We start from the raw sequence: 12,141 nt of genomic DNA, 5'->3' as shown, positions 1-12,141 counted from the left end.
ATAGGCTGCGTACATGATTCACATCGATTTCCTTCATTTATTTTTCCAGTGATATTGTGATTTTGCACCTTGTCTGTCAATGATCTAATGTAATTTGTACGTTGAAATACAATGTAACTAATGTGCACATGGTGAAGGGATTTCCTTTTGAAATTATTACAGAAATCATTTCTGCGAGTTACCAGTCCACATATAGGATGGTTCGTTACGTCAGGCCCCGTTGTATAAGACATCATTTACTTGCAATGTGTTTGTCACATTACAGAACCGATACGATGTAACAGTCCGTACATCCCGAAGTATGGGTCAATTGATAACCTTCGTTTGGACTACAATGTTGGCGACAGTGTTAGGATCACATGTGACAACAGTACGGGCAGCTATAACCTTCGGTGTAACTATGATGGATTCTGGATGGGAAGCGTTCTTTCTTGTCCTGCACCAATTGAAGGTAGTGATACCATTTCATCCAATTCAGTCGATATTTTGTTTTCGTCATTGTTGATGGTTTATGTGTGCGTTGAGGTAAAACAGATCCATGAATGCACCTTACTTTAACAGTATTAGTTATTGGCACTTTGACACTCATCCAAACTTTCTCATTTTCTCGTGCGCCTCAGAAAAGAATATTTATAGATAGATGGTGCTATATAAATGCCTATTAATATCATTATTATTATTATTATTTGTTATCTCAGAGTGGGCATGCAAGGACCCGACGACCGGTGTGATAAAAATACCTTTAAAGCGTTTAGAGTCGTCGTTCCGACGTGTTATTAGAGCGCTATATAAATGCTGAATATTATTATTAATCCCTATTGTTTTGGTATTTTTTATTTTTTTTCTTCACAGCTCCAGAGAATTGCAGCACCCCGTACGTCCCGAGGTATGCCACAATCCAGGGCCTCAAAACGAGCTATGAATTCAATGAAAGAATAACCGTAGTATGTGACAACAGTACTACACAATTCACCCTCAGATGTCACACGCATGGCCTATGGAGTGGCCCAGTAGTGTCTTGTCCCGAACCTTACAGACGTAATAATTTAGTTATTTTTGTTTATATTTGTGAAGTTGTTAAGAGTGTGTATCAAAATCCCTGTGATTGTCGACAAAGATGATTCAATGATCTTCTTCTGTTTAAGAATTTAGCCTTTGGAATATTTATAACATTATAATATTGGTATTTAAAAGAAGTTCAACGCATCTCTATAATTATCGTGTTATTTAAAAACGTGTACATTGTTTTTATAATTCATTCAAGTCGGTAGCATGTATATCAATGTTAGATTTTTGTTATTCTGGGGATTTTTTTTTTCTTCGACATTGTAACTTTCTTTTATTTTTATTTAGCATCACTTTTTCTTAAACGTTGAACTGTGTCTTGATTTCAAAATGTGTAGCAAACATGAATTAGCATTTATTTCGATTTTAATTATTTTATTTCCACAGCCCCAGTGCAATGCAGCGCCCCTTACGTCCCAAGGTATGCCACAATACAAGACCTGAGGATGAGGTACGACTTCAATGAAAGAATAACCGTAACGTGTGACAACAGCACTACACAGTTCACCCTCATGTGTCACACGTATGGCCTTTGGAGTGGCCCAGTAGTGTCTTGTCCAGAACCTTACAGACGTAAGAAAGTAATCCAATTGTAGAATTAATCTTGGTGCGATCTACCTACTGACCCTCTGGAAAGAAGACAGTAACCCACAGTGTGGAACGCCATGTGAAATCACCTTCACAATATTAAATTTGAGCATTTTAAAAGCATGAATCACATGTTGACATAGTTGATCATGATTTCAAACATGCTGTAAACAGTCACACTGCCGAAATGTCCACAGTGTAAACATATCTTTACACTCTTGAATTTGGGCCTTTTCATAGTGTAAATAATATGTTCACATTGTGTTTTTCCAGCAGGGTATCGACAACGTACATGGGTTTCTTGATTTAATACATACCAGTAGTTCAATATGTCTTAGTAATTGTACTTTTATGTTCTTTTATGTTTTTGTATGTAGCCCATCACATTAATTGGTTCAGAATCCAAAAAGTATAATAATGGCAAAGATGTTGAAATTGAGATGGGATGAAACAAACTTTCCAGTTTATTAGATATATCGTTCAATGCATGTTTTAGTGATTGGCTTAATCACAAAAGGGTTACAGGAAGTTAAAATCGAAATTTTGAATGACTGGAAAAATCACACAGCCACACACAGATCCCGGGGGATGTCCCAGTAAGCGGGGAAAAATCTGAGCACAGTGTATGTCTATGTGTGGCTGAGTGGGGTACACGCAGACACATACCTTGTTCAGATTATCCCCGTTTGCCGGGACTTCACCAGAATGGTTTGTGTGTGGCTGTATGATTGTTCCAGTCATATTCAATTCTGATGTTGATTTCCTGTAGCTTCTTTGTGATTGAGCCAATCACTAAAACATGTCCGTGAAGGATATGTGTAATAAACATGGGATCATGTTTAATCGCATCGTATTTTCATTGGTCTTTCTTTTGCCATTTGGTATTTGTTCTTATAAGCTTGACTAAAGTAAATATATATTTTTCTCAGTCTTAGATTGAATTATTACGCTAAAGCTAAGAATATCTCTGAGAACTGCTATCCTATCATTCCATTAATGATTTTTTTTTATTCACAGCTCCCGTAAAATGCAGCGCACCATACGTCCCAAGATATGCAACAATTCAGAACTTTCAAATGAGCTATGACTATAGTGATATAATCACTGTGACATGTGATGAAAGCTCCACTCAGTTTATCCTACAGTGTGACACGAACGGTCTATGGAAAGGGCAGGCGGTATCTTGTCCAGAACCTCCACAAGGTAATTAATGATAAATTCATCAATATTTTTACTGCAATAGTCATGTATTAGAGTTAATTTAGAGTCATTGTATTGGCAATGACATTGAGTTTAGATAAAAATAATATAGATATTTGTTTATATGGTTATTTTGCAAGTACGTTGACACATTCGCATTCTTTTGTTTTATACCTCTCTTGGATAACAATAGGTGTTATGAAAATCATCACATTTTTAAACACATAATATATTAAATTTTACTGCCCTTTTTTTCCCTAAAAAAGTGTTCGGGCGTATTGTATCATTTCCTTTCATGTGCAGATCCTCAATAAAGAGATGAGGACATAAAGAAATTAAGTTTGGGAAATCTATTCTAATTTATATTTCATTTCATGTCCATTTAAATCCCCCATTTCCAAAATAGTTCCAAGACAATGCAATGCTCCTGCTATCCCGAGATATTCAAGTATTGAGGGACAACAATTGGCCTATAATGCTAATGACGAGGTGATTGTATCCTGTGACGGAGGTAGTTCTCAATTCACCCTTCGATGTAACAATGATGGAATATGGACTGGACCAAATATCGCTTGCCCTGCGCCTGATCCGGGTTTGTCTTTCCTACTTTAGTTTTTTCCCCGAAATGTATACATGCTTATTTTATGTATTAATTCATGAACATAGTTATGATAAATGTGTTAATGATAAATAGTTATGATTAATTTTGCTCAGGGCATAAGAAAGCCTAGCCTGCAAAGGGCATACAACGTAATTATAAACTCCAGAGATGTTGGCATTACAAACGAAACGTTGAACATTAGTTTTATTTTAAAGTGTGTTTTGCGCGCCTATTTATTGCCACCGAAAACTCCTTTGTAAATTTACTACATTCTACAATTTTTTGAAAATTTCAAAAATCACCAATGGTACCAATCTTACCCTGATAAACTTTCAATCCATTTTGTTAAAAAATATTTTGTTTAACTTGTTTTAACAATTTAGATGACATTAAATAGTAGCTGTGAGTGACAAGTTTAAAAACGTGCATAAAATTTTAAACAACGTTTTCATTGTGTATTACACCAAGTTTAAATTGTTTGAATATTCTCTAATTTTTTTTCTTCCATTAAATCGTATTGGCGTTTTGAAAACATACAGGTGCCTCTCATCAAACCTTCTGTAGTGCTCCGGTCATTCCCCGTCATTCAACCAACCAGAATCTTCGTCTCTCATACAAACCTAGCGATAGGGTTAACGTGACATGCGATGAAGATCATAGTTCCTTCCTCTTGGTATGTCGAGAAGGGTTATGGATTGGACAAAACATAGTGTGCAAGGAACCAGATGTAGGTATGTAAACCCCCACATTAGCGAGTTTTTGTTACAAGATGCTGTCACAACGCTCCACCGTTAGGCAAATATAAAACTGTATCAGGAGAGGCAAGCAATGTATTAACTAATAAGTCAATAGCAAATAAAAAAACTATGATTTTAAATTACAACCCCATTTTCGCAAAATATATCCATGATTCCTAATAAGCAAAACGAAACAAACAATATACAGTGCGTATCAAAAAAAGTTTACACTTATAAAAAATCCTGTAAAATTATACATTTGTAATATCCTGACGATTTTTCCACATTTTAACATTGGTATAGATCCATTTGAGCAAATGACGATATAACTGTCGAAAAATAAGTCCGCTTGAGTGAGCACCACTTACTTTTGAAAAGTTAGCGAAAAATGATTTGTGCAGAACTTTGAAATAGTTATGCAGTTATCGTGACGATATTTGCTTTTAATACACTGAGCTGTGATTTACATGAAATGGCTAAGGTTTGATTTCATTTTGTTAATCATTGTCAAGCTTGGAAAAAGTGTGGAGAAACAAGTATTAAATGAAAAATCAAATGTAAACCACTTTAAATGATAATAACTTAGAGAAAAAATGTCAGAAATTTCTAAAATAAGCTTTTGTTCAGATTCAGTTATGTCCTCAGATACTTAATGTTGAAATTTCAATTTGGGTGGCAAAATTGTTAGAAAATGCTTGAATGTATCCGTTTTATTTCAACTGACTAAAAGTGCAAGAGAAATGTTTAGCAGGGTAAGTTCGATTTCGCCCTTTCCCATTGACACAGCTTGAAAACGAGCATTTCTGCGCAAACACAATTATGCGAGCTTTACAAAAATGGACAGTGCTCACTCAAGTGTAACATTCTGTCAAATCTTTTACTTTCATTGGATAGAAGAGACCAAAACCCAATAATACATGTGAAAAAATTACTCATATGTTGTATATTGTTTAATTCCCAGGGCTTTTTAAAGTGTAAACTTTTGTTTGATACACACTGTATATATATATATATATATATATTCAACGATGATCCAACCCTGCCTAAGTTCCGCTAGCCACATCCCTTGGATTATCCGTTGGATCAATAAGTCTAGTCCTATTCGTATAACTCGATATCGAGTTTTCGAAATCCCACACCAGAACGAATTCAAGAAGTAATAAGGATTAACAAACTACCATCAGTTTATATAGATTGATAAAGTGAGCAAGAACGTCTTTCCTAATTGACGTTTTTCATTGTAACTTCCACTATAATGACTATGGCTTCCCTACTTATGTATAGAATGCAACCCACCAATCATACCGGCTGTTTCATCTGTCGAGAATTTAAGACCTCGCTACAAGGTCGGCGACGAGGTCAACGTCACTTGCAACGGCGACTCTGATTGGTTCATTTGGGAATGTCACCGGGATGGTAAATGGCGGGGAAGGGCCATTGATTGCCCTATTCCAAGACCATCCCTTGGCCATGTTAGTCCCGTTCCAGGTATGTATTTGATCAATGCATTCTGCTTTCAAAATTATAATGTACCATAATATGCCATGAAAATACCATGAATAGACATCTATGCTGAAAAGTAGGTTGTGTTGTGTTAATTTCATTGTATATGCAACTTGTTTATATCAAATTACATCAAATGAATATTTTTCTTGTTAAATTGCTTAATATGTAAAAACTAATCAATATGTATCTATCATTATCATCATACACCTTGTTTGGAAACATCTCAGTACATTTACATAATTGAGAGGTTTCTCTTTTTTTCTTTACTAACCGAAAAAGTTAAAACAGTGGTTAGTTGACATGGTTATATATAACATGAAGCACCAAATATGATATGGAAAAAAAATTAGATTAAAACCCTTTTTCAAACCTTTTGGTATTTTGTATAGGAAATACTGCAGATAGAAAAGCCGAGGAGAGCAGAGGTTTCTTAACTACGGCCCTGCTTGTAACTGCGACGATCATTTTCGTTTTGGTGTTGATGTCAATGGCAGGCTTCTCGATCTTCGTGAAACGGTCAGTATTATGCTAATTAACCTTTATCATTATATATATATATATATATATATATATATATATATATATATATATATATAGTATAGTAATAGGGTGGAGCGAGTTGCTTATATTTTAGTTGTACAGACTGATTCCCCCTGAGGGTTCATCATACTGTCCGATCCCTGGAAAATGCATGGCCACCAATGTCATCTATGAAGCCGAGGTAGTGGCATCTAGGGACAGGAAAGTGTACATCGGGCTCACATCAACTCCATTCAAGACAAGGTACGCAAACCACAAAGCAAGCATCACCAATCGGGGGATACGGCACCAAACTAAGCTCAGCGAGTACATATGGAGACTGAAGGATGAAGGAACGCCCTACTCAGTCAAATGGAGAATCGCAAGACTTGCGCAGCCCTACTCACCCAAAACAAAGAGATGCAACCTGTGTCTGTGGGAGAAGTACCACATAATCACGGCCAAGAAAGCAGCAATGATAAACTCAAGAACAGAACTCATTTCAACTTGTAAACACAAGAGGAAATTTTTACTTTCAGGTTATGGTTAACCATAGAACACCCCCCCCCCCCCTTATGTGTCAAACCCACTCCATCCCAACATTACCCCAATTCTCCTTACTCAGTTTAAAGAATAGCTATTATCTGTTCACTGTAGTCATTTATCCCCCTTACATTGTGTATTTTGTTTGTTTGCTTGACTGCACTAGAGTTATTGTTCTCTTTAAACTGTACTTTAGTTCATGAAACCTCAGGGGGAAACAGTCTGTACAACTAAAATCTAAGCAACTCGCTCCACCCTATTACTATACTACATGAAGCTCATATATGTAGATGTAGTTGAGCACTTTTCAGTAACTGTAGTTTCGTATAGTCATTATATATATACACACATATTTAATCCGCATATGAATAGTGCAAAACACCATGTTAAGAGTGTTCGACTACATAGGAGCATTAAACAAGTAGAAATTAATTTAACTGAAGAGTGGGAGCAGCGTTCTTGCTGTTCCTACGAAACAAATCTGTAGTGCATGGAGTTACACTAATTTCTACTTGTTTGTTTGTACATATATATATAAATATACACACATACACACACACACGCATATGTATATATATAAATTTATAGGCGAAAAAATGACAAGACGATTTGACGTTGCTGTAGACCACAAATTAATCCGAGCTTTCGGCCTTAGGCCTTCTTCATGGGTTATGGGTCTTTGGGGGTCTTTCAGGTTGACTCGGAGGTGTGCAGTGTCGTGTGTTCGGTTTCTGGTGTGATGTAAAATTCTATATGTATATATATATATATATATATATATCAGCACAATCGAAAGTCATTTATGTATGTATATATGTATAATATATATATAAACTCCTCAAAAAAAATTTGGAAATCTGACTTTGATCGATAATCCCTCCTCGGTTTTAATAAATATCCATGTGTAACTAATATCAGTAAAAAGATCATTTAATGTTCTTTAAAATGGTACCCTTCATGTTATGATTATGGTTCACATGAAGGTGCAGTGCCTTGAAATGTTGGGCAAGGTCAAAATTCAAAAGTTGCAAAATGACACAATATTGAAAGTCACTGTTTATTTTTCCGTGGTGATGAGTGTGTTTCTCCTTGGTTTTAGTAAATATTAATGTGTTACTAATATTAATGAGTAGATCATTTAATTATCTTTTAAATGGTACCCTACATGATTTGATTATGGTTCACATGAAGGTGCAGTGCCTTGAAATGTGGGGCAAGGTCAAAATTAAAGAAGTTGCAAAATGACACAATATTGAAAGTTAGTGAGTTTTTCGTTTTTCAGCTGTTTGTTTTAATTGTTTTCATGCACCTTAACATCAACATTAACAAGGAATCAAATACACCTCTGCACAAGCAAACACACAACAAACAAACACACGTGCATAGGTATTTCAAACCACGACTCAAACCATGTTATCTCCCAGAATGAAGAAGCAGGGGCTTGATTTGAATGGATTTTCTTCTCTATTGACACAGACAAAAGAATCATGTTCTGTATTAACCCTTCATCACTATTTCTGCTCGTTTTGCAGCTTTTCAATTCAGACCTCACCCAACGCTTTTGAATCATGGTCTTTGCGTTTTGGTATGGTCATAACAAGCATGGTATTATTTTAAAGAGAATTAAATGATCTTGTGAATGATGTCAAATATGCATTGTGTAGAATTGGGAGTTGGGAGAAATTAATGGCCAAACTCAGATTTCCTAACTTTTTTGAGGGGTTTGTATATATATATATATATATTGATATATATAACTTTCGATTGGTCTGATTTGGTAATAATCTAATTACAGAACTCTTGAAATGAGTTTTCTTGAATGGTTCGTCGAGTGTTCATGTTCAGTGCGGATTTACTCAACCCAATTGAAATGTCATGCAGTTATAGGTTTATGAAACAACCACTGAAAATAATGAACGTTTTTTTTTTCCTGGGATATATATTTGAATTATAAATATTTGTTAGCAATATCATAAAATCAGACAATGCTCTTTCCATTTACTCTGACTAATACCCGAAAACAATTTTGATGCAAGTCTTTGCAATATTCGTTCGTTTGTATGATTTACTGATGTGTTAAAAAAATAAAATAAAAACTACCTCACAACACACAAACAAACTGTCCAGGTTGGTTTTATCAGTCTCAATACTATAACGTACTAACATTATTGGGTTTTTCTTTTCATTTCATTTTTCTCTTTTTTCGTGGCAGTCGGGTCCATTCATCCTCGAACGAATACCTGCATGATAAAGACCGGGGACCACTCCCCGACGTCCCGTCGGGATACGCAGGTTACATTGCAGGTGACAAGTCATTGTACACGGAACCCTACCTCAAACCAGACCGCAACACTCATAACTACGAGGACTATGATACCCCACGTTAAGCTATCTTGCTCGAATCGGCATCGGCGATGACAATACGTTGTACGAAAAGATAAAGAAGAATGACGAAAAAACATGATTACAAAACGGAATATTTACACAAAGAAACATAAATGATATGAGAAAAAAAAATAGATTACTTAAAATCCTCTCTATTTTTGGTGATGTGTTTCATTCCTACTATTCGGAGAAATTTCATATTGATTTGCTTGTATTAATACATTTTAGAAGTAACTTGCATTTTGTTGCCATGCTTATGAATAATTATTTTATACATCAAATCTCCAAATTAAGCTATTCCGGTTAAAATCAAAATCATCTTAATTAAATGTTAACAAGGGCTTCATATTACATGTACTTAAGTAATCAAATATTAAACCTAAATTCAAATATGAGGAACAAAGACTTGGACAATCTGAAACAATCTTTTATCAGTAATGCATTGAGTTGAGTCGAAATAAAATAAACCAAACTTGAACTTGTTCTTTTCGATATAAGTGAAATAAAAACAAAATTAATGCGAGTATTGATCTTGCTTTGTATGTGTGTTTGGATCTCCTGTTGATATACAGACATTGTAAATATGCGCACATAAAAAAATGGTACCTGAGTATTTCAAGCGATAGCAAAAACGATTTTTATACCGTAATGTAGTAGTTCTTTTTAGATGAACAGTCGTAATGACTTTCATTACATATATTCATTGCAGTTGGTTGGGGAGAATAAAAGCTTTCAAAAGATGTGTTGAAGATATCAAGCTATAATCAAACTCTTTATTCATACATTAATCAGATGCTAAGACACGATAGTTTTATCTATATTCAAATATTAGTTCTTGGTATGCATTTATCAAGCGCCTGTAACTTATTGCAATATCATTTATCACTGTTGATATTTCCTTGAAATATGTTTTTTATCAATATTGGTTATAGTTAAATATTGAGTATAGTTTCCTAGTGGTAAAAAATTCGATTTTTTTTTTTTTTTTTTTTTTTTTTTTTTTTTAATTGTTTTCTTGCAAAAGTATCGGGCCCATTTTAAATGTGATTTCTGTGAGAACTTATTTTCACAAGGCCTCTGTGCTTTTCTTCTCAAGTTCTCTTTCATTAAATTATGATATTTAATCAAGTCAATGTTTTGTTTATGTATAATATGTTTTACTCTGTATAATTTTATGCATTTATAATTTGTTTGCATTGTACATGTGTTTTTTTAACCTATTTGACTTTGAATGAATAAAGAATTGAACTGAATTGAATAATCTGGAAATATGTTGTTCTTCTGGAATTGATGGAATTAAGAGAGAAACAATAAAAACAATAAGAAGAAACTGTAGTTCATTGTGTCGTGATTTTCAAGAAAGCGTCGGAGTAGCTGAGTAAAATTGATAATCTCTAAATCATCACATTTGAACAATAATCAAAATAGAAATTAAGTTCTAAAATTATTTGAAATCATAACATGTATTTCCCGTTTCTTCACTTCCAAGCCGGCAGTTGATATTAACTGAAATTTTATAATCATCAAGTCGGCAAAGCCTCTTGTTGTCAGCTATGACTAAGGGAAAATCAATTGATACAGAAATATAAAATTGTACTAATGAAAAAAATATTGTAATGAAAGTTTCTTAGTTTATGAACTCTTTGCACGCTGAATTAATTTTGGGGGATGAAAATTACAATTGTTTTCATGTTATTTTCTTTGAATCAAGATTTTCATTAAAAAAGAAATTGATACTAATGATTGTTATATAGATGTTGTCCAAGAACTTTTGCCAATTATTAGCTTCTCTAATATCAAGTTAGGGGAGAAAACTAATTATTACGATTTTTAAAATTTAGTTACACGAACGTACGAAATTGTAACATCAGTGTGCAAAGGGTTAATCTCCTCCCTCCTATATTCCACCCCCTCAAAAAAGGTAGTAAAATACAATGATGAGAAATCATATATTTATGATGCCATATACTCATAGCGCGCACAGAGACTTAAACGCAATTCTCTACCTGTATTTTCTCAACACATTTTGGCGTATTTTTGCAGGCGTCTTTTGTGTGTGCATGTTCTTTACTTTAATCAAACTCTTTCGTGTGTTGCACCTTTGACGTTCTTGCCGTTTATCTTTTCTTCTTTACGAACTGGAGGTCAAACTGTCAGACGGCAGTTGGAATCAACTGATCTATATGTTTATCATGTAAGCCACAAGTCAAACCAAATTACTTTATCATCAGCTTGGATTCAGTAAACTCAATGATGGAATACCTTTAAATATACCACCGCGATCTACATGACTATAGTGTTCAGGTGTGCTTACGGGATTGCGCATCTCCGAATCTACACAATATCTACTACAAAAACATACCAAAATATTCGTCGGATGCCACAAACCAGGTGAGACGTTTAAAGATGATGTTGTGATCGTGAGTAAGTAAGAGGAACACTCTTGGCTCAATCTCGAGCAATATTAAACGCAAGTCAAAATATCAATCGCAAGTCCGAAATGCGCGCTGTTGATTGGTTGAAAATCAAGTTGCGCATGATTTTTAGAGTTGCGATTGATTGCAACTCTTTCTGCAACAGGCCCCAGTGCATGCAAGATGTCGAGTGGCTTCAGCCTCTAAGATGGTTGCGCGATGACGTAAACTAAAATATATAAAAATCCCTTACACGTGTTTAAAAACTATCAGAAAGTATAATTTCCAGTTGCTTTATAAGATAATCCTAATCAGCAAAACAAGCTTAATACCATTTTACCATCAGGCAAAATCCCAATAGATCCTTAGATCATTGGTGTAAAACCCTGAGGTGTAGGACAAATACGAGGGAGCGAAGCGAGCAAGGGAGATTATTGACCTTTTTCTACTTAAAAAAAAATATTTCAAATATTTTGACATCTTAACCAGAAATTGTTTACATGTGTTAACGCCCCACCCATTAATTTACTTTATCAATTAATCAATGAATTTACTTATTTATTTATTAACCTCCTCAATGGAA

General features: G+C 34.5%; 1 long non-coding RNA gene across 1 annotated transcript; it reads left to right on the top strand.

The window, feature by feature from the left end:
* The first annotated feature begins 4,109 nt into the window (after positions 1-4,109).
* LOC135157780 (uncharacterized) lies at positions 4,110-6,207 on the top strand. Its single transcript, XR_010296753.1, has 3 exons — positions 4,110-4,185; positions 5,476-5,679; positions 6,087-6,207. It is a non-coding gene; the product is annotated as an uncharacterized LOC135157780 (long non-coding RNA).
* The last annotated feature ends 5,934 nt before the right edge of the window (positions 6,208-12,141 follow it).

This window comes from Lytechinus pictus, unplaced genomic scaffold (assembly GCF_037042905.1).
Source record: "Lytechinus pictus isolate F3 Inbred unplaced genomic scaffold, Lp3.0 scaffold_20, whole genome shotgun sequence".
Lineage (NCBI taxonomy): Eukaryota > Metazoa > Echinodermata > Echinoidea > Temnopleuroida > Toxopneustidae > Lytechinus > Lytechinus pictus.
This window is presented reverse-complemented; position numbering and strand designations above follow the sequence as displayed.